The sequence below is a fragment of the Dendrobates tinctorius genome, unplaced genomic scaffold, assembly GCF_039654945.1.
Source record: "Dendrobates tinctorius isolate UK_male_01 unplaced genomic scaffold, ASM3965494v1 ptg000226l, whole genome shotgun sequence".
Taxonomy (NCBI): domain Eukaryota; kingdom Metazoa; phylum Chordata; class Amphibia; order Anura; family Dendrobatidae; genus Dendrobates; species Dendrobates tinctorius.
This window is the reverse complement of record NW_027361893.1, coordinates 6,673,485-6,695,312: the sequence shown is the minus strand read 5'-3', so window position 1 is coordinate 6,695,312 and position 21,828 is coordinate 6,673,485. Positions and strand designations below refer to the sequence as shown.

At 47.0% G+C, this 21,828-nt stretch overlaps 1 pseudogene; it reads left to right on the top strand.

Annotated features, from left to right (window-relative positions):
- Nucleotides 1–21,828, top strand: part of LOC141059268 (uncharacterized) — a 285,741-nt pseudogene that overhangs the window by 86,469 nt on the left and 177,444 nt on the right.

Sequence of the window (21,828 nt, the reverse complement as noted above, 5' to 3'; positions counted from 1 at the left end):
ATTGAGATCAGACGCCATGTTGCATTTGGAGAGCCCCTGATGTGCCCAAACAGTGGAAACCCCCAATTCTAACTCCAACCCGAACCCCAACACACCCCTAACCCTAATCTCAGCTCTAACCCTAACCCTAGCCCTAACCCTAGCCCTAACCCTAACCCTAGCCCTAACCCTAACCCTAATGGAAAAATGGAAATAAATACATTTTTTTTATTTTATTATTTTTCCCTAACTAAGGGGGTGATAACGGGGGGTTTGATTTACTATTTATGTCGGTTTTTATGTTTGGCGGCTGTCGCACGCTAAAAGACGCTTTTTATTGTAAAAATAGTTTTTGCATCACCACATATTGAGAGCTCTAATTTTTACGTATTTTGACCCACCGAGTCATGTGAGGTCTTATTTTTTGCGGGCCGAGTTGACGTTTTTATTGGTACCATTTTCGGGCACGTGACATTTTTTGATCGCTTTTTATTCCGATTTTTGGGACGCAGAATGAACAAAAACCAGCGTTTCATGAATTTCTTTTGGGGGGGTGCGTTTACACCGTTCCGCGTGCGATAAAATTGATAAAGCAGTTTTATTCTTTGGGTCAGTACGCTTACAGTGATAACTTATTTCGGTCTTTTTTTATGTTTTGTCGGTTTTATGCAATGAAAACTATTTTATATAAAAAATAATTATTTTTGCATCACTTTATTCTGCGAGCTATAACTTTTTTATTTTTTTGCGGATGATGCTGTGTGGTGGCTCGTATTTTGCGGGACAAGATGACGTTTTCAGCGGTACCATGGATATTTATATGCGTCTTTTTGATCGCGCGTTATTACACTTTTTGTTTGGCGGTATGATAATAAATCATTATTTTTTGCTTCGTTTTTTATTTTTATTTTTTAAGGGGTTCGCTAAAGGGGTTAACTAATGGGACAGTTTCATAGGGCGGGTCGTTACGGACGTGGCGATACCTAATATGTGTACTTTTATTGTTTTGTTTTTTTTTATTTCTAAAAAATGGATTTATTTGGGGGAATATTTTTTTTTTTTCTAATTTATTTGGCGATTTTTTAAAATTTATTTTAACACTTTTTTTATTTTTTTTTTACTTTATTAAATAGTCCCAGGTGGGACATCACTGTCCTGTGACAGATCGCTGATCTGTCACATCACAGATCACTGTGACAGATCAGCAATCTGTCACAGGCACTACAGAAGGCTTCCTCATGCCTGCGCTTTGCAGGCACTGAGGAAGCCAGCTTCCTGCAGGCCCCCGTCACCATCTTGGATTCGGGGGCCTGCAGGAAAGGAGCCCCCGGCAGCAGCGCTGCACATTGTGCTGCCGTGGGGGGCTCAGGGAAGCACGGAGGGATCCCCCTCCCTGCCGATGCTTCCCTTTAACCCCTGGTACACCGCGATCATGTTTGATCGCGGTGTGCAAGGGGTTAACGTGTCAGGGGCGGTCCGTGACCTCCCCTGACACATTGTGCCGGGTGTCAGCTGTGATAATCAGCTGACACCCGGCCGCGATCAGCGGCGCTCACCACGTGGGCGCCGCTGATCGCGGTAGACGTACTATCCCGTCCATGGGCATAGGGGCCCGGGTCCCATGGACGGGATAGTACGTCTCATGTCAGGAAGGGGTTAAATACCATGTTTGCAGCAAGTGGTTAAACTGCCAGGGATTTTATTGCAGCCGAACCTGTGCCGTCCCTGAAGTGTTCATCTATGTTCTGGGGCCCAAAAGAGATTTTTTTTTTTTTTTTTTAAACAATTGTTTATTGTGTGAAAAAAAAATTATTATGTGTCTTCTGCTTTTTCCATGTGTTTTTCTTTTTGTAAGAATTGTTAGAATTTTCTTTAGAAACATTTTAATATTTTTTTTTCTGGTGTTTTTCTAGTAATATAGGAAAGCCTAAGACCAGAAATAAACCCCATAAATCACTGTTCATGGAGACTTTGGGATCAGATAATTTTGATGGTGTTTGTGCAAATCAGAAAGCTTTTATAGAAGCCTCAATCTTCTGTGTGTGAATCAGAGCTGAGATCTAACGTGATAGAAGATTACAGTGCGGGGAAGACGGGAAACCTTCATATAGACGGCCGGTGGGGATGGAGTCAGTGACGGACTCTGGACAAATATGTTCCTAGAGCCGTAGTAGAAGATGAAGATGTCGTCCTCATCATGAAGTAGTTATTTCTCCTGTCACGTGTAATGAATATCTCCTGCAGTATTGCTAATGCCGATTCCAGTGTCGGGAAATGAGACGAGAATTAGCGTTATGGAAGATGAGTCTATGAGAAACGTATTCAGCTGCCGACTCCGAGGGAGAAACTGCTTGTTGTCTGTGGCCTAAATATATAGGTTTTATTAGTAGATGTAAAGAAGGAAACTAAATACTGTAAAATAATAAATCTCCTCATATGTTCCCCTTATTATCTCCAGGAATTGTATTATTACACAGGATTTTTATGATGTTACATCGGCTCGTCTTCTCATTCAGGTCTCTACAATATCGGATCCTCTCAGTGACGATCTTCTACATAAGAGAATTTTCCTGATTTACCCATCAAAGATGGATATGGACAGAGACAAGATGGCGGAGAGGATATTACACCTCACCCTAGAGATCATCTTCCGGCTTACTGGAGAGGTGAGAGATTCTGATGACGTCACATTACATCATTCTTATCTATGGGAATAACATGGACAGAACTGGAGAGGTGAGGACTCTGGAAATGTCTGTAGTGAGATTTATTAATGTGTCTCTCCATAACCAGGATTACACAGTAGTGAAGAAGACCTCTAGTGAGCGCTGTCAGGACCCTGTGTCTGAGGGATGGGGAAGACCCCTGAGCCCAATCACTGGGCCTCCACCTCACCCCCTGATACATGAGGACATCAATCACCAGAAGATCCTAGAACTCACCTACAAGATGATTGAGCTGCTGACTGGAGAGGTGACACTGCTGGGAATGCTGGGACATTATACAGTAACACTATGAAGGAATAGGGGGATGACGGTATCATTGTATGTGTCAGGCTCCTATAAGGTGTCAGGATGTCGCTGTCTATTTCTCCATGGAGGAGTGGGAGTATTTAGAAGGACACAGAGATCTGTACAAGGACGTCATGATGGAGGTTCCCCAGCCCCTCACATCACCAGGTAATAGACAGGACTAAATACACATGGCCCATAATTATCTGTATATAAGGAATGAATTCAGTCCTGCATGTGTTTCCTCCAGATCCATCCGGATAAGCTACTTTCACACTAGCATTTTTTTGCGCTGCGTTTGGAGCGCACATGAAACGCATGTCAAAAGCGCATGCAAACGCTGGTAAACGCTGCGTTATTTTGTAGCATTATTGTGCGCATAACAACAAAAAATCGCAGCGTTTTTCATGTGTTTGCATTTTTTATGCGCAATTAACTGGAAATCCTTGGAAAATTCTTGCAACACACTCCACCAATGGGACAGCAGTGGGCGTGTCTATGGAAATTCTTTATATAGACCCTGTTTACACCCGAATTCTTCACATTTGCTTGCATTTGACTTGAGAAACATGGATCTGCGCTGGAAGAGCTTTTACTTTGACTTGGATCTGGACATGAGGACGGCTCAGGCTTATGCTGTTGCTTGCCATGAACAGAGGGAGAGAGAGAGGCAGCGAAGACTGCAGCAGTGGCATATGTGGATACATCCCATTATTGAACTCAGGGAGAGCCGTGGAGCGTACCACACCCTCTACAGCGAGCTCCAGGCAAACCCGGAGAAATTTACAGATTATACCCGGATGACGCAAGAAACATTTCACTATTTGCTTGGTCGGGTAAAAGAAGTCATCCGGAGACAGGACACGCATCTCCGGCGTGCGATTACTCCTGAGGAACGGCTCCTGGTCACATTAAGGTACGTAGTTTTGCTAAACCAATGTCTGCTGAATTTTCTTGCTTGTGACATTTACTCTTCCAAATCTGGCAGAATTACTGTTCTGCCATGTTGGTAACTACAAGCTGCGTTAAAATTTTTGGATGCCATGTATTGAAACAAAGGCTGCAGAATTTTTTTTTTTTTTGGTTTTAATGTAACGTGTGTAAAAAAAAATTACATAAACACAAATATTAATTTTTGTTGTTTTCTTTCTGTCACAGATTCCTGGCTACTGGAGAGACCCTCTCCTCACTGCACTTCCAGTACCGGATTGGAATCTCCACGTTGTCTGGAATTGTAGCTGACACCTGCCGGGCTCTCTGGAACGTTCTCTGTCCCGAATTCATGCCCATGCCAACCGCAGAAAAGTGGTTGGACATCGCTGAAAGATTCTGGACTGTATGCAATTTCCCTAACTGTTTGGGAGCGGTGGATGGGAAACACATCCGGATTATCAAGCCCAAAAGAACAGGCTCTGAGTTCTTTAACTACAAAAAGTACTTTTCTACTGTACTGATGGCCATTGCGGATGCTGACTGTACATTTATTGCAGTGGACATTGGGGCATTTGGCCGTGGTAATGACTCCCAGGCTTCTAAGACATCAGACATGGGCAGGAGGTTGTATGGCAACAACTTCAATTTCTCCGTGCCACGTCCTCTTCCCAACACAGAAGGTCCGCCACAGCCATTTGTAATGGTTGGTAATGAGGCATTCCAGATGTGCCAACACCTCCTCAAACCCTACTCCAGCCGGAACTTGGACCTACAAAAAAGAATTTTCAATTATAGGCTGACCAGGGCCAGGAGAACAGTAGAGTGTGCCTTCGGTATACTTGTATCTAGATGGCGCTGTGGTGCTAATAGAAATATGGATATCTTATAGCCTACATATTGTAATATGTTGTTTATATGCTTTGATATAGTGTGGTCATTAGACCAAGGGTGGAAAGTAGAGTTGAGCGACTTTTGTTTTTTTATGGTCGAGTTTCGTTTCGTGAAACCCGACTTTTCCAAAAGTTGGGTCGAGCAAGATCGGCCGATTATAGGGAAAAGTCGGGGTCGTCCCGAAACATGAAACCCAATGTAAGTCAATGGGGAATAAAAGTCGGCAGTGAGAGGAGGACAGGAAACACACCTACAGTGCTCATTTGAATGCCAAAAGCATCAATTCTTCTTAGGCCGGTTTCACATTAGCGCTTTTTCAGCGCACGCACGGCCGGGGGTAGCTCCGCCCCCGAGCCGGCTCTCTGCCCGGTGTGCCCGCCCCTTGCTTGTAGCGCCGCCTACTAGCGGACAGCGGCGCCTGCGATCGGCGCACCCTATCTTTAGCATAGGGTGCGCAGATCGTGCGCAGGCCGTGCGCTAGTTGCGCTTTGACCTGCGCTGCGCACTTTTGACGGTGCGCCGTGCGCGCCAAAATCCGAAAAGTTTGATTTTGGCGCGCACGGCGCACCGTCAAAAGTGCGCAGCGCAGGTCAAAGCGCAACTAGCGCACGGCCTGCGCACGATCTGCGCACCCTATGCTAAAGATAGGGTGCGCCGATCGCAGGCGCCGCTGTCCGCTAGTAGGCGGCGCTACAAGCAAGGGGCGGGCACGCCGGGCAGAGAGCCGGCTCGGGGGCGGAGCTACCCCCGGCCATGCGTGCGCTGAAAAAGCGCTAATGTGAAACCGGCCTTACTTAAGCTGGTCAACCTTAATTAACTTCATAATACAAGTTACGCACTGAAAAATGGGGGTTATTTGGCTAAAGTTGTGGGGGGGTAGGGCTGGCTCCAGGTTTTCATGTGCTATGGGCGAAAGAGCGCCCCTTTAACACATAATACCACAACTCATCTTGCACCGATACGGCAGAGAAATAGCGGTATAGTACAATGAAAAATACTTCACTTTTTACATCTCATGACGAGGCCCATCTATTTCTCCATAAAGAATCATTGGTCCCATATAAATGTTTGAAACAGTATATGATGAGCTCCACATAATGCTACAGTATATGTTGGTCCCCATGGATGAAGCTCCACTGTCTTATGGGCCCAAATAATGCTCCAAACATAATGGGCCCCATTTCTAATGCTCTAGTGTATAATGGGCCCTGTAAATGCTGCTCCAGTGTCTGATGTCCACCTTTGGAATGTTCCATTGTATGGTGGACCCCATCTATCATTCTCCAGAGTATAGTGCTCCCCAAAAATTGCTGTCCCAACATTGAAAACAATGAAATAAGTCTCCTCGCTAGGGAATCCCTGTACTAGTCTGGACTCCTCGTCGTCCCCATCTTCCATCTCACTGCACAGTATTTCAACCTTGCAAGTGCTGTGATCCTGAGCAAGCAGGGGGGGCCCACTCGATGACGACGGCCCTGGCACAGGGCCCCTGATAGTACGGTGGTGTTTCTGATGGCGGGTGGGCCGAACCTGCACTTTCATCTGCAGCTTCCTCTTTGTCACCGTGTAAGATGGAACTGTATATGGGAAGGGTAACCTGAGTTTCATCAGGGTCAGATTCAGGCCGGGTAGCGTGCGAGGGGAATGTAGTGGTCTGGGTCAATGTACCAGCAGATTCATCGAGCAGTGGCTGGGCATCAGTGCACTTGTGTCACCCCCAGAAGTACGGTCGCCACAGTGGCATTACCTTCCTCCTAGGGAGTGTGATGTCATGCTTGGGAGCAACGAAGGATCTCTCTAGCAGGTTAACTGATTGGGCGGCGTTATTCCCACGAGTCATGACCCTCCAAACAGCGTTCATGAAGGCAAAGTGTTTGTTTTACGTGGGCAGTATGGTTGCAAAGCTGAACCTTAAAGGAATGTCCAGAAGGGCACCACCAGGAGTGGAGCCTACGGCGTAATTTGTCTCAACACGGGCAACCTCAACCATGCCAGCTACAGAACAGATGCACACATTGCAAGCTTAATTCCGTTAACGAACGAGACTCCGTCATGCCCCGCGGTCCGAGTCCGGCTTACTAGAGGGACACGTGAGGCTCTGGCACATGAGATTGGCCAATAACTGGTGTGTCATGCCCTTACATGTCCGTGGCTGCATGTGTGCTACACTGAAAAGGCCAGCGTTTGTCGCTTACAGGTGCAGATAACCCGCTGAACAACGTTAGTGATGGGGATCACTGATTACAATTATTACTCGCGAACGATGATTTCCCAGTAAGTGCAGGTCAACCGCAGTTCCGGAATTAGGCCTAACCGTCATTCCTGAAAAAAATGAAAAACTTACGTGTGCAAACCACAGGTGATGTAGCTTGCTTAACAGCTCGCCAGCCGTTCTCACGCCCAGTATGGGTTACACGTGATTGCACAAAGGTGAGAAAGGGTACCGTATCCCCGGATAACATGTATGGATAGCGTACACATTCAAAAGATATGTCTATACACCAGGAGGCAGGCTCAGACGGTGTAAGGCCCAGTATGGCTTGCAAGTGATTGCACAAAGGTGAGAAAGGGTACCGTATCCCCGGATAACATATATGGATAGCGTACACATTCAAAAGATATGTCTATACATCAGGAGGCAGGCTCAGATGGTGTTAGGCCCAGTATGGCTTGCACGTGATTGCACAAAGGTGAGAAAGGGTACCGTATCCCCGGATAACATGTATGGATAGCGTACACATTCAAAAGATATGTCTATACATCAGGAGACAGGCTCAGACGGTGTAAGGCCCAGTATGGCTTGCAAGTGATTGCACAAAGGTGAGAAAGGGTACCGTATCCCCGGATAACATGCATGGATAGCGTACACATTCAAAAGATATGTCTATACATCAGGAGGCAGGCTCAGACAGTGTAAGGCCCAGTATGGCTTGCAAGTGATTGCACAAAGGTGAGAAAGGGTACCGTATCCCCGGATAACATGTATGGATAGCGTACACATTCAAAAGATATGTCTATACATCAGGAGGCAGGCTCAGACGGTGTAAGGCCCAGTATGGCTTGCAAGTGATTACACAAAGGTGAGAAAGGGTACCGTATCCCCGGATAACATGTATGGATAGCGTACACATTCAAAAGATATGTCTATACATCAGGAGGCAGGCTCAAACGGTGTAAGGCCCAGTATGGCTTGCAAGTGATTGCACAAAGGTGAGAAAGGGTACCGTATCCCCGGATAACATGTATGGATAGCGTACACATTCAAAAGATATGTCTATACATCAGGAGGCAGGCTCAGACGGTGTTAGGCCCAGTATGGCTTGCATGTGATTGCACAAAGGTTAGAAAGGGTACCGTATTCCCGGATAACATGTATGAATAGCGTACACATTCAAAAGATATGTCTATACATCAGGAGGCAGGCTCAGACGGTGTCAGGCACAGTATGGATTTGACGGCCCAGACTACACAGCGGAGGAGCGGGGAGAGGTAAAGATTGCAAAGGGGGCCCACTCGTGGGTGTCAGTACTGGCACTGGGCCCCTCATAGTACGGCGGTGTGTCTGACGGCGGGTGTGCACCACCACCGTCAGAGACACTTGATTGCACTATGAGGGACCCTGTGCCAGTGCCCGCGCCCAATAGTCGGCCTACCTACCTGTCCAGGGCAACGGCACTCGCACGGTGTCGTGCGCTAGGTGGTGACCCCGGCCATGGGGGGGGAGGCAGCACAGTTAGGGAGTTTTAGAAAGTGGCATATGTTGATGTTGGACATTCAGCTGATGCAAAAGGCAAAATAGGTGAAGTCCCAGGAAGAGGTGGACCAAAGCAAGCCATTTTTCTGTCACCCTATGTGTCATCAGGGGAAGGTGGGACAAAATCCTTGGAAACCCATGCATGGTTCATTTTAATGAAGGTTAGATCATCCACATTTTGGGTTGACAGACGGGTCCTTTTTTCTGTCAGGATTGATCCAGCTGCACTGAAGACTCTTTCCGATAGCACACTTGCAGCTGGGCAAGCGAGCTCCTGTAAGGCATATTGTGCCAATTCAGGCCAGGTGTCCAGTTTAGCAGCCCAATAGTCAAAGGGGAATGACCTGTGTGGGAGAACATCGATATGGGAGAAAAAGTAGTTTGTAACCATAGTTGACAACTGCTGTCTCCTGTCACTTTCCATCGATGCTGTATTACCAGTTGTGTGAGCGGTACTTGAATAATCAGTCCACAACATTGTCATGAAACCCCTGTCTCCAACGCCACTTCTGCTGTGTGCACCATGAACACCTCTGCTAAGCTGCCCCCGGCCCGTACGGCTCGTGTGAGAACCATCACCGCTGCTGTGTGCTGGGAATGCCTCAAGCAACCGATTTACCAGAGTTGTTGTTTATTAGCCAATATTAGGTCAAGGTTCTCCTGTGGCATGATGTTTTGTAATTTGCCTTTATAGCGTGGATCCAGGATGCTGGCCAACCAGTAGTCGTCATCGTTCATCATTTTGGCAATGCGGGTGTCCCTTTTTAGGATCCGCAAGGCATAATCTGACATGTGGGCCAATGTTCCCGGTGTCAGTGATGCACTGCGAGTGCTGGTTGGAGGAGCACTTTCTGGCAAATCCACATCCCTCCAGTCGCGCACAAACCCTGTACCAGACCTTGCCACGCCAACATTTTCACTTGCCCCACGAGATGCATCCTCCTCCCCTAAGTAATCATCCCCGTCATCATCCTCCTCCTCCTCTTCTTCCTCCAACTCGTCCAGGAGAGGTCCCTGAGCAGACAATGGCTGAATGTCATCAAGGATTCCCTCCACCAATTCCTCCTCGTCAACATTGGCTGCAGACGCCTGCTCCTTAAGGTGCGTCAAAGTTTGCATGAGCAGACGCATAAGTGGGATGCTCATGCTTAGGATGGCGTCGTCTGCGCTTACCAGCCGTGTGCATTCCTCAAAACACTGAAGGACTTTACAGAGGTCTTTCAGCTTCGACCACTGCACACCTGTCAACTCAATGTCTGCTCTCAAAGTGCCTGGCCGTGTATCCTCCCACAAATGTATTATGGCCTGCCTCTGCTCGCACAGCCGCTCCACCATGTGCAGGGTGGAGTTCCACCTTGTTGCAATGTCGATAATGAGGCGGTGGTTGGGAAGGTGGAGCAATCGCTGCAGCTTCTGCATACGAACGGAGTGTACAGGCGACCGGCGGATGTGCGCGCACCGTCTTCGCACCTTATGGAGCAGGGCTGTTAACTCCGGATAATTTTTGAGGAAGCACTGCACCACCAGGTTCAAGGTGTGAGCCAAGCAAGGTATGTGGCTGAGTTTTGAAAGGGCTATGGCTGCCACAAAATTACGGCCGTTATCACTAACTACTTTGCCTGCCTCAAGATGTACACTGCCCAGCCATGACTCAGTTTGTCGCTTCAAGTACTCGGCCAGCACCTCGGCGGTGTGTCTGTCGCCCAAACACATCATCTGCAACACAGCCTGCTGACGCTTTCCACTAGCTGCTCGATAGGGGGTCACCTCGTGTGCAACAGTGGCAGCTGCAGATGGAGTGCTCGTACGACTGCGCTCTGTGGACGAGCTTTCGCTTCTGGAGGAGGAGGAGGAGGGTGGAACGCCTACAGCCAACTGTTTCCTATACCGTGGGCTAGGCAGCACTGTCCCACCACCGCTGTCTCCTGTGGACCCTGCATCCACCACATTAACCCAGTGCGCAGTGATGGACACGTAACGGCCCTAGCCATGCCGACTGGACAATGCATCAGTTGTGAGGTGCACCTTTCCACTCACTGACTGCTTGAGTGCATGGACAATGCGGTCTTTCACATGATGGTGGAGGGCTGGGATGGCTTTGCGAGAGAAGAAGTGGCGACTGGGTAGGTCATAGTGTGGTACTGCATAGGCCATGAGTTCGCGGAAAGCTGCGCTTTCCACCAACCGATAGGGCATCATCTCAAACGAGATTAGTTTGGCAATGTGGGCGTTCAAACCCAGTGTACGCGGATGAGAGACTGAGTACTTTCTTGACCTACTCATAGTGTCTGGGAGGGTGAGCTGGACTTGAGAGCTGCATATGGTAGAAGTAGCGGTGGACAGGGGGGACTGAGAGAGGGTTGATGATGGTGATGGAGTTGGTGTTCTTTCTGATGGCCTAGATTCAGTATTTCGTTGATATAACAGTGGGATTTCCTGACTGCTGTGGCCTTGCAATGACACCTCAACATTTGCTGCTGTGCTAACTGGTGGGCTTACAGTGGGGGAAACAATGTAGCGTTGCTGACTACCTTCTTTGTGATCAGTTGCACATGTGGCACTTGAGGTTTGGTGTTGTGTCCACGCTTGCAAGTGCATGCTGGTTAAATGTCTAAGCATGCAACTGGTATTCAAATTTTTCAGATTTTTCCCTCGGCTAAAGGTCTTTGCGCACTTCTTACAGATAACCTTGGCCTGATCATGAGGATTTTGTTCAAAAAAGTGCCACACTGCACTCTTCCTACTTTGGCAGACATTTTGCGGCCTAGCACGCTGTGATGTTTTGACCCTCTGGACAAGCTGTCCAGCAACTCTTTTGATTTTTGGAACCTGTCTTTGGAGTGCTCCGGGCCTGCCAGATAACAGCTGTTGCGATGTCGCTGTCTGCTGTGGATGCTCCTCATCTGAGCTATTGGAAGCAGCACCCTCTTCCCCCAATGGATGCCAATCTGGGTCAACAACTGGGTAATCCATCACCTCCTCTTCAATGTCGTGTGCACCTTCCTCTGTGTCACCGTGTATGGTGGTATAGTGTGCGGGAAGGGGCACCTGAGTCTCATCAGGGTCAGAATCTGGCTCTGTACACTGCGAGGACAATGTAGTGCTCTGAGTGAATGTACCAGCAGAATCATCTATCAGCGGCTGTGCATCAGTGCACTCCATGTCAGATTCATCTTGGCCTGGTAATTCACCATTTCACTTGATAATCCAGGCATGGTATGTGAAAACAGCTCCATGGAGTAATCAGTAGTATGGCCTGCGTCATCCTTCAATCTTGGTTGGGGTGAAGGACACAAGGAAAGGTGTGGTTCATGAACATGAGCCTCCAATGACGACTCAGTGCTTTTACTTTTTTCAACTTCAGAAGAGGAGGCGATAGAGCTGGAGGCAGAGTCAGCAATGTAAGACAAAACTTTTTCCTGATGCTCTGGCGTTAAAAGCGGTTTGCCAACTCCTAGAAAACTAAGCCTTCGAAGCCTTATGGAGCCAGACGATGACGCAGGCTCAACACCTCCTGCATTCGGTCCTATTTTGCTTTTGCCACTACCATCAGATCCACCACCAACACCATCATTACCAGCTGCCAACCCCCGCCCAATACCACGGCCTCTTCCACCAGCCTTCCTCATTTTTGGTAGAAATGTAGACAAAATCCAACAAACTATATAGTAATGTAAAACAAGGTACAAGGTGTCTATAGGACAGGGGAGATTTAGATTTTCTGCACACACTAGTGGACACTGGACACTTTTGGATTGTGTGAGGCCCACTGAATATCAGAGCGCTATGTCACAGGCTCGATGGCACAGGTGTGAAAAAAGTGACTACAGGATAAGGGAGATTTTGAATTTCTGTGAGATTTTGAATTTCTGCAGACACTTGTGGACACTGGACACTTGGATTGTGTGAGGCCCACTGAATATCACAGCGCTATGTCACAGGCTCGATGGCACAGGTGTGAAAAAAGTGACTACAGGATAAGGGAGATTTTGAATTTCTGGGAGATTTTGAATTTCTGCAGACACTTGTGGACACTGGACACTTGGATTGTGTGAGGCCCACTGAATATCACAGCGCTATGTCACAGGCTCGATGGCACAGGTGTGAAAAAAGTGACTACAGGATAAGGGAGATTTTGAATTTCTGCAGACACTTGTGGATACTGGACACTTGGATTGTGTGAGGCCCACTGAATATCACAGCGCTATGTCACAGGCTCGATGGCACAGGTGTGAAAAAAGTGACTACAGGATAAGGGAGATTTAGATTTTCTGCAGACACTTGTGGACACTGGACACTTGGATTGTGTGAGGCCCACTGAATACCACAGCGCTATGTCACAGGCTCGATGGCACAGGTGTGAAAAAGTGACTACAGGATAAGGGAGATTTAGATTTTCTGCAGACACTTGTGGACACTGGACACTTGGATTGTGTGAGGCCCACTGAATATCACAGCGCTATGTCACAGGCTCGATGCAGCAGGTATGAAAAAAGTGACTACAGGATAAGGGAGATTTTGAATTTCTGCAGACACTTGTGGACACTGGACACTTGGATTGTGTGAGGCCCACTGAATATCACAGTGCTATGTCACAGGCTCGATGGCACAGGTGTGAAAAAGTGACTACAGGATAAGGGAGATTTTGAATTTCTGCAGACACTTGTGGATACTGGACACTTGGATTGTGTGAGGCCCACTGAATATCACAGCGCTATGTCACAGGCTCGATGGCACAGGTGTGAAAAAAGTGACTACAGGATAAGGGAGATTTTGAATTTCTGGGAGATTTTGAATTTCTGCAGACACTTGTGGACACTGAACCCTTGGATTGTGTGAGGCCCACTGAATATCACAGCGCTATGTCACAGGCTCGATGGCACAGGTGTGAAAAAAGTGACTACAGGATAAGGGGGATTTTGAATTTCTGCAGACACTTGTGGACACTGGACACTTTTGGATTGTGTGAGGCCCAATGAATATCAGAGCGCTATGTCACAGGCTCGATGGCACAGGTGTGAAAAAAGTGACTACAGGATAAGGGAGATTTTGAATTTCTGCAGACACTTGTGGATACTGGACACTTGGATTGTGTGAGGCCCACTGAATATCACAGCGCTATGTCACAGGCTCGATGGCACAGGTGTGAAAAAAGTGACTACAGGATAAGGGAGATTTAGATTTTCTGCAGACACTTGTGGACACTGGACACTTGGATTGTGTGAGGCCCACTGAATACCACAGCGCTATGTCACAGGCTCGATGGCACAGGTGTGAAAAAAGTGACTACAGGATAAGGGAGATTTAGATTTTCTGCAGACACTTGTGGACACTGGACACTTGGATTGTGTGAGGCCCACTGAATATCACAGCGCTATGTCACAGGCTCGATGCAGCAGGTGTGCAAAAGTGACTACAGGATAAGGGAGATTTTGAATTTCTGCAGACACTTGTGGACACTGGACACTTGGATTGTGTGAGGCCCACTGAATATCACAGTGCTATGTCACAGGCTCGATGGCACAGGTGTGAAAAAGTGACTACAGGATAAGGGAGATTTTGAATTTCTGCAGACACTTGTGGACACTGGACACTTGGATTGTGTGAGGCCCACTGAATATCACAGCGCTATGTCACAGGCTCGATGGCACAGGTGTGAAAAAAGTGACTACAGGATAAAGGAGATTTTGAATTTCTGCAGACACTTGTGGACACTGGACCCTTGGATTGTGTGAGGCCCACTGAATATCACAGCGCTATGTCACAGGCTCGATGGCACAGGTGTGAAAAAAGTGACTACAGGATAAGGAAGATTTTGAATTTCTGCAGACACTTGTGGACACTGGACACTTTTGGATTGTGTGAGGCCCAATGAATATCAGAGCGCTATGTCACAGGCTCGATGCAGCAGGTGTGAAAAAAGTGACTACAGGATAAGGGAGATTTTGAATTTCTGCAGACACTGGACACTTTTGGATTGTGTGAGGCCCAATGAATATCAGAGCGCTATGTCACAGGCTCGATGCAGCAGGTGTGAAAAAAGTGACTACAGGATAAGGGAGATTTTGAATTTCTGCAGACACTGGACACTTTTGGATTGTGTGAGACCCAATGAATATCAGAGCGCTATGTCACAGGCTCGATGCAGCAGGTGTGAAAAAAGTGACTACAGGATAAGGGAGATTTTGAATTTCTGCAGACACTTGTGGACACTGGACACTTTTGGATTGTGTGAGGCCCAATGAATATCAGAGCGCTATGTCACAGGCTCGATGCAGCAGGTGTGAAAAAAGTGACTACAGGATAAGGGAGATTTTGAATTTCTGCAGACACTGGACACTTTTGGATTGTGTGAGGCCCAATGAATATCAGAGCGCTATGTCACAGGCTCGATGCAGCAGGTGTGAAAAAAGTGACTACAGGATAAGGGAGATTTTGAATTTCTGCAGACACTTGTGGACACTGGACACTTTTGGATTTTGTGAGGCCCACTGAATATCAGAGCGCTATGTCACAGGCTCGATGGCACAGGTGTGAAAAAAGTGAATTGTAGAATTGGGCAGAATAGGAATCTCCCTAGAGTGTAGGTCTGTAAGAACGGAACAAGTCCTCCACAGTGACACACAGGTAGCTTCACTATGGCTGTGATAACAGCCGTTACACGGTACTGAGTGAGGAGCGTACACTGCTGTATGGTGTGAATAAATGCACGCTCAGTACCTTAGCAGGACAAAAAAAAAATTGGGATTGCTTTTAAAAAAGCAGTTTGCAGAGCAGTGGGGAAATAGCAATGCAGCTGTCAGGAAGCCTTAGAAGGCAGCCTAACAACCAACACCGCTGATCCACCACAATATAGCCTCCCCTTGCACTGCACACACAGTGACTGGTGTGTTGCACAGGCAAAATTGCTAGCAGCAGAAGCAGTTTTTTTTCTTCTTCCCTGCCTAACGCTCTCCCTACAGAATCAGCAACCTCTCCCTATGCTAAGATCGGCAGAAGTAAGATGGCGGTCGGCGTGCACGCCCTTTTATAACCCCTGTGACGCCCACCAAAGCAAGCCAATCACTTGCATGTCCTTCTGAAAGATGGTGGCGACCCCTGCCTATGTCATCACATTGCCCACAGTGTCCGTGGATCCTGATTGGCTGAAAAAGAGCACTAAACAAACTTTTGAAACGCGACTTTGGCGCGTAAGTCGCCGACCTCGTGGCCGACCTCATCCTAGGGTCAGGTTTCATTTCATGAAACCCGACTTTGCCAAAAGTCGGCGACTTTTGAAATTGTTCGACCCGTTTCGCTCAACTCTAGAACTGACCCATATTAATACTACAGAGACATATGTGAGGGGTGATGAGTGGTGTAAAGAGGAGATTCCCACATATGACTACCCAGGTGAGTAGTAACCACTAAATGCAGAGAAGTCACAGATTCTTCTCGGTCACCGGCTGTGGCTGCTTTATCGGTGGTGTAGTTCGGCCATATTACCATGATCAACATTTTGCCTCTAGACCACAACATTCTCCTCCACCCAAAACTGTTCAAATGTCTTTGGGCATTGAAAGCCCTTTTATATAGAACTTACCACCTGGAGGATCCACCTACCCCCTGGGATTAGGAGACGCTGACCATTACCTCCTCAAATCTGTAAACTACAAAGCCAAATGACAGCGTACGTAGAATGTGCTGATAAGTTAGAAAATCACTTGAAGAAAACTATTATGATGGGCCTGTAAGAGAAAGCGGAGGGTAATGATGCTATTGGCTTCCTAGATCCCTGATATCTTATTGGATGAATCTCCCTTCTCTCTCTTCTGTGCTGCTGAATGTCTCATATGGTCCCTACAAGACCAGGTCCAGTCTTTCTGGCCAAACTTTACTTTTATGATCGACAACATTAAATGTGCAGTGAGGCCAAGTGTGAATTTCCCTTTATCCTGACTTTTTAATTTGTATTAAAACTAACTAATTTCAAGAATTGTGATAAACTACAGGACAAACATTACACCTGAGCCATGATATATCTCTAAGCTGTGCAGGGCTGATGGCTGTAACATACATTTAAGAGTACCTCACACTAAGCAAGATTGCTAGCGAGATCGCTGATGCATCACCGATTTTGTGACACAACATCGATCTCGCTGTGTGTTGCACGCATCAGCGACCGGCCCCCCGCTGGGTATCGCTGATCGTGCAGGAATGTCCTGGGCCATTTTTTGATCGTTGGTCTCCTGCTGGCCAGCATGCATCGCTGCGTGTGACAGAGGGAGACCAAAGATCAGCAAGCACCGCACTTCGTTACCCGCTATTTACCCTAGATACCAACGTCCTCGCAGGTCCTGATCGCTGGTGAGATCTGTCTGTTTGACAGCTCACCAGCGATCATGTAGCGACGCACCAGCGATCCTGACCAGGTCGTATTGTTGTCGGGATCGCTAGTGCGTCATTTAGTGTAACGGGACCCTTATTCACTCCTGCAGGAGATGTGTTGGCATGGCTCCAGCCCTGGTTTCATGGATTCACTCCACGTCATAAATTACATTGTTTTCGATCCTAAGGAATTCAGATTACTGCACAATCTCTCCTGAAATGGGGAGCAATATTATTTTCTCTAATCTTCTGATCAGGACTCATAGTAGCTCCAATGGTCCACCATAGATGAATACAACTCCGGTTTAGTGTTGGAGTTCTCCCTTCATACATACGTTGTTGTTGGGGATGTAATATAGAATAAAAAAATGTCTTTTGTTACCTGTTCATTCTGTGTGATAGTTTGATTGTGGTGGTATTGTCCTGTGCCACTTATGAGAGTCTGTAGCTCTTAATCCTGGTGATGAAATCCGTCTTGTGGTTGTTGTTTAATCTGTATTTGTAGTTTTCAATTAATGAGATTGTTGTGCTCTGGGGCGGGGCTGTGGGCGGGGTTGCGGGTGGGGTTGTGGGCGGGGCTTTATGTGGTGTTCTGCTCACATATTCATTTGTATTGGCATATGACAGGTCACTGATCCCTATTTTACATAATGCATATAATAGTATTGATACAGTATTATTGTTGATAATGCCTATAATATTGTGGCTATTGTGAGGCTTAGAAAAATAAATTACATCCAGCAAAATGACCCCGGCGGCGCCTGTCCAGTATCATCTATCTCTTACTTATAGATTTTACTGCGCAGGCGCCACCATCGCCGGTGACATTTTGCTGGATGTATTTTTTTTCCAAGCCTCACAATAACCATAATATTATAGGCATTATCAACAATAATATCAACACTATTATATGCATTATGTAAAATAGGGGGCAGGTCACTGAGGGATCAGTGAACTGTCATAAGCCAATACAGATCCATATGTAATCAGAGCTCCACATAAAGCCCCGCCCACAGCCCCACCCCAGAGCACGAGAATCTCATTAACTAAAGACTATAAATACAGATTAAACAACAACCACAAGACAGATTTCATCACCAGGTATCATTGTAATCAGTATAACGGCGCTGACCTGACAGTGTCTGTAGGTTACTGTGCACAATCCTGCTGACAGGTTCACTTTAAAACATCTCAGCTCTGCACTATTATACACAGTTCTCTTTAAAGGGAATCTGTCACCCCTTTTCTGAGATATCATATAACGATATCATTCAATTGTGTGTCACATAAGGATTCTCTTAGTACTTTTGCTTCCCCCTGACCCCGCACCTTTCATGCATAAATACCTTTTTTATTTTGGTTCAGATGTATGTAAACTGCTGTGGTCCGGTCCGATGGGCGGGGCTTATACACCTGCTCCCCCCTCCCTGTCTTGCTCTATGCATTTCTTCTTGTGTAGATGTCTTATTCTGATGTATTTCTTCATCGTTCTCCTGTGTAAGAGCCTGGTACTGGTTTCTGAGAAGTATGGGTGCTGACTGCCTCCTGATCCTCCTGCTTCTCTGGGTCACATGCTTCCATTCCTCTGTTTCTTCAGGTGAACTTCGAATTTCTTCTCTTTCTTTAACATGAAGAGATAATTCTGCTCTGTCTAAGAACTCTTCACCTTCCTTAATGATCTTCAATGTAGCTAACCTCTGTTCGAGATTTTGCAACTTTTCCTCCAACAGGGACACAAGCTTGCATTTGTGGCATGTGAAGTTTGGCTCGGGGACGAGATCTGAACCCGTGCATGCGCCGATCTTTGACCGGCGGCCATCTTCCCGGCGTCCATGTTCCCGGAGGCCACCGCAACATGGCGGCGGTCAGCAAGGGATGTGCGGGGGCCTCCGAGCTTGGAGGAAATGCCGGCGGAGCCGCCTCCCCTGCACCGGAGCACAGCCAGCCACCACCACCGCACCGCAGAGGCCCACCTGCCCCAGCACAACTGCCCCAGCCTCAGGACAGCTGCCCCAGCCTCAGGACAGCTGCCCCAGCACAGCTGCCCCAGCCTCAGGACAGCTGACCCAGCCCCACACAGCTGCCCCAGCCTCAGGACAGCTGCCCCAGCCCCACACAGCTGCCCCAGCCTCAGGACAGCTGCCCCAGCACAGCTGCCCCAGCCTCAGGACAGCTGCCCCAGCCCCACACAGCTGCCCCAGCCTCAGGACAGCTGCCCCAGCACAGCTGCCCCAGCCTCAGGACAGCTGCCCCAGCACAGCTGCCCCACCCTCAGGACAGCTGCCCCAACCTTAGGACAGCTGCCCCAGCACAGCTGCCCCAGCCTCAGGACAGCTGCCCCAGCCCCAGCACAGCTGCCCCTGCCCCAGCACAGCTGCCCCAGCCTCAGGACAGCTGCCCCAGCACAGCTGCCCCAGCACAGTTGCCCCAGCCCCAGCGCAGCTGCCCCAGCACATCCAACCTGCCCTAGCACAGAGCCGCCACCGCACAAGCCTGGACCACTGAATAACCCCTGTGACTACTCCTCCACCTGTGCCGGATCCCTTCCCAGGTAAGCTGAATTCGGACTGTAAGATGGACCTCCATTTGACACATTATTATTTTTTCCCTATTTTCCTTCTGAAAATTGGGGTGCGTCTTATGGTCCGGTGCGTCTTATAGTCTGAAAAATACGGTATATGAAACTGAAATAGCTGTTGCAAAAACCAAAATTGTTAGAAAGAAAAAAGGTTAACATTAATAGGGGTGCCCAAACTTTTGCATATGACTGTAATTTCACAGTGGCGTTAGAGTTTATATATACACATTATATGTGTTTGCATATATGATGTTTTTGTACTAGCACATGTCATGGTATCTCAATTTCTGCCACAAATTTGTGCAGACATAACAAAGGCAAATAGGCAAAAACTAGATGAATCAATAAAACCAATCATTTATTAATAAATTTCATAAAATTCTTTTTTACAAGGAAATTTCTAAAAAAAAGGGAGTACAAATGTAATGATAGATGCTCACAGAATTAAGCTTTATGCAACATAATCACAGAATGTTTTTTTCCTTTTCTTTTTTAATTTTTTGTAACAATGTAATCCTGTTTGCAATTTACAACAACTTACATGTATAAAACTTCTGCGGCTCTCTTATACACGTGTCTGGTTACCCCGACAGCGCCGTTTCGCCATACTGGCTTCCTCAATAGGGGGCGTATACGTATACATCATGCAGGAATAGCTTATTTCAAATTGAATCAGTATAGCTGGCATATTAAGCAGGACACATGATTAACCTGTAGTTCCCTGCACTAGGCATTGGATATGTTCACATTAACGAGAAATTTTCTTGGCCGCACACACAGTTAGGTTGTTCCTTTGTTACAACAATTAGATACATATTTATACAATCAAGTAAGCTTATGCATTTTTGTTTATTAGTATTTGTAATTAATCATAGAAACATTGAGAACAAAAGTTTTGGATTGGAAATCTGTGTCTGTGGTGAATTGGGGTTGTCAGTGCGTTCTTAGTGACACTCCTGTTTTCTCCACCTCTCCTCAGTCTCATGATATTCCTGATTATTTGGCTGATTTTTCTGATGTATTTAGTGAGAGAAAGTCTGCGTCTTTGCCTCCTCATAGGAGTTATGACTGTGTAATTGAGTTGATGCCTGGGTGTAAATTTCCCAAGGGTCGGCTTTTCAACTTATCGGTACCCGAACATGATGCTATGTGATCTTATATAAAGGAGTCGTTGGAGAAGGGTCATATTAGACCATCCTCTTCACCCTTAGGTGCTGTTTTTTTGTGGCCAAGAAAAATGGTACATTAAGGCCTTGTATTGACTATCATTCCCTTAACAAAATGACGGTTAAATATCAGTACCCGTTACCCCTGATTTCTGATTTATTCTCCAGAGTTAAAAGTGCCTGCTGGTTTACTAAGCTTGACCTTAGGGGGCGTATAATCTTATTCGCATCAAGCACGGGGATGAATGGAAGATGGCGTTTAATACTCCGGAGGGACATTTTGAGTACCTGGTGATGCCTTTTGGAGCTCTCTAATGCCCCTTCTGTCTTCCAGTCCTTTATGAATTATATTTTCCGAGACTTTGTGGATAAGTTTTTGATCATCTATCTGGATGATATTTTGATCTTTTCTAGTGATTGGGATTCCCATGTGGAACATGTCCGGACTGTGTTCTGGATTTTGAGGGAGAATTTCCTGTTTGTTAAGGGATCGAAATGCCTCTTTGGTGTACAGAGGATTTCATTTTTGGGATTTATCTAGTCTCCATCGACTATTGAAATGGACCCGGCCAAGGTACAGGCCATTTATGATTGGGTTCAGCCTACTTCTTTGAAGGCTCTCTAGAAGTTTTTGGGTTTTGCTAATTTCTATCGTAAATTTATAGGTAATTTTTCTAGTATTGTCAAACCATTGACTGATCTGACCAAGAAGGGAGCTGATTGTCATGATCTCAGTGCGGGTTTGACTCGCACACGTGGGGTTAATGTTTGGAACCAGTGCTGATGACTGGCATTTCTGGGGTTAAAGGTTGTGATCCCGATGCAGGCTTACCTGCACACCTGGGGCTATGATTGTGGCCTCTCCCTGGTTCTGGGGGAGGCTTCTTATAGCCTCAGGATGCTCCCATCCCTGTCAGTTATACTCTTGCCCTTGGCATTGTGTGGTGACCCCTGAGTGTGTTTGTGCTGTGTTCTGGTTACTTGATTCTCTGTGTATGACTCGGTCTGTTCTCTGGATATCGCTTTGGATTCTGCCTGGTACCTCCTATGTCTGTTTGGTTTTGATCTCTGCTTGGCCCTGATTATCCGCTCTGTCTCATCCCTGGTACTGTACTGTGATCCTGTGTATGACCTTTGGCTTTGTCTGAC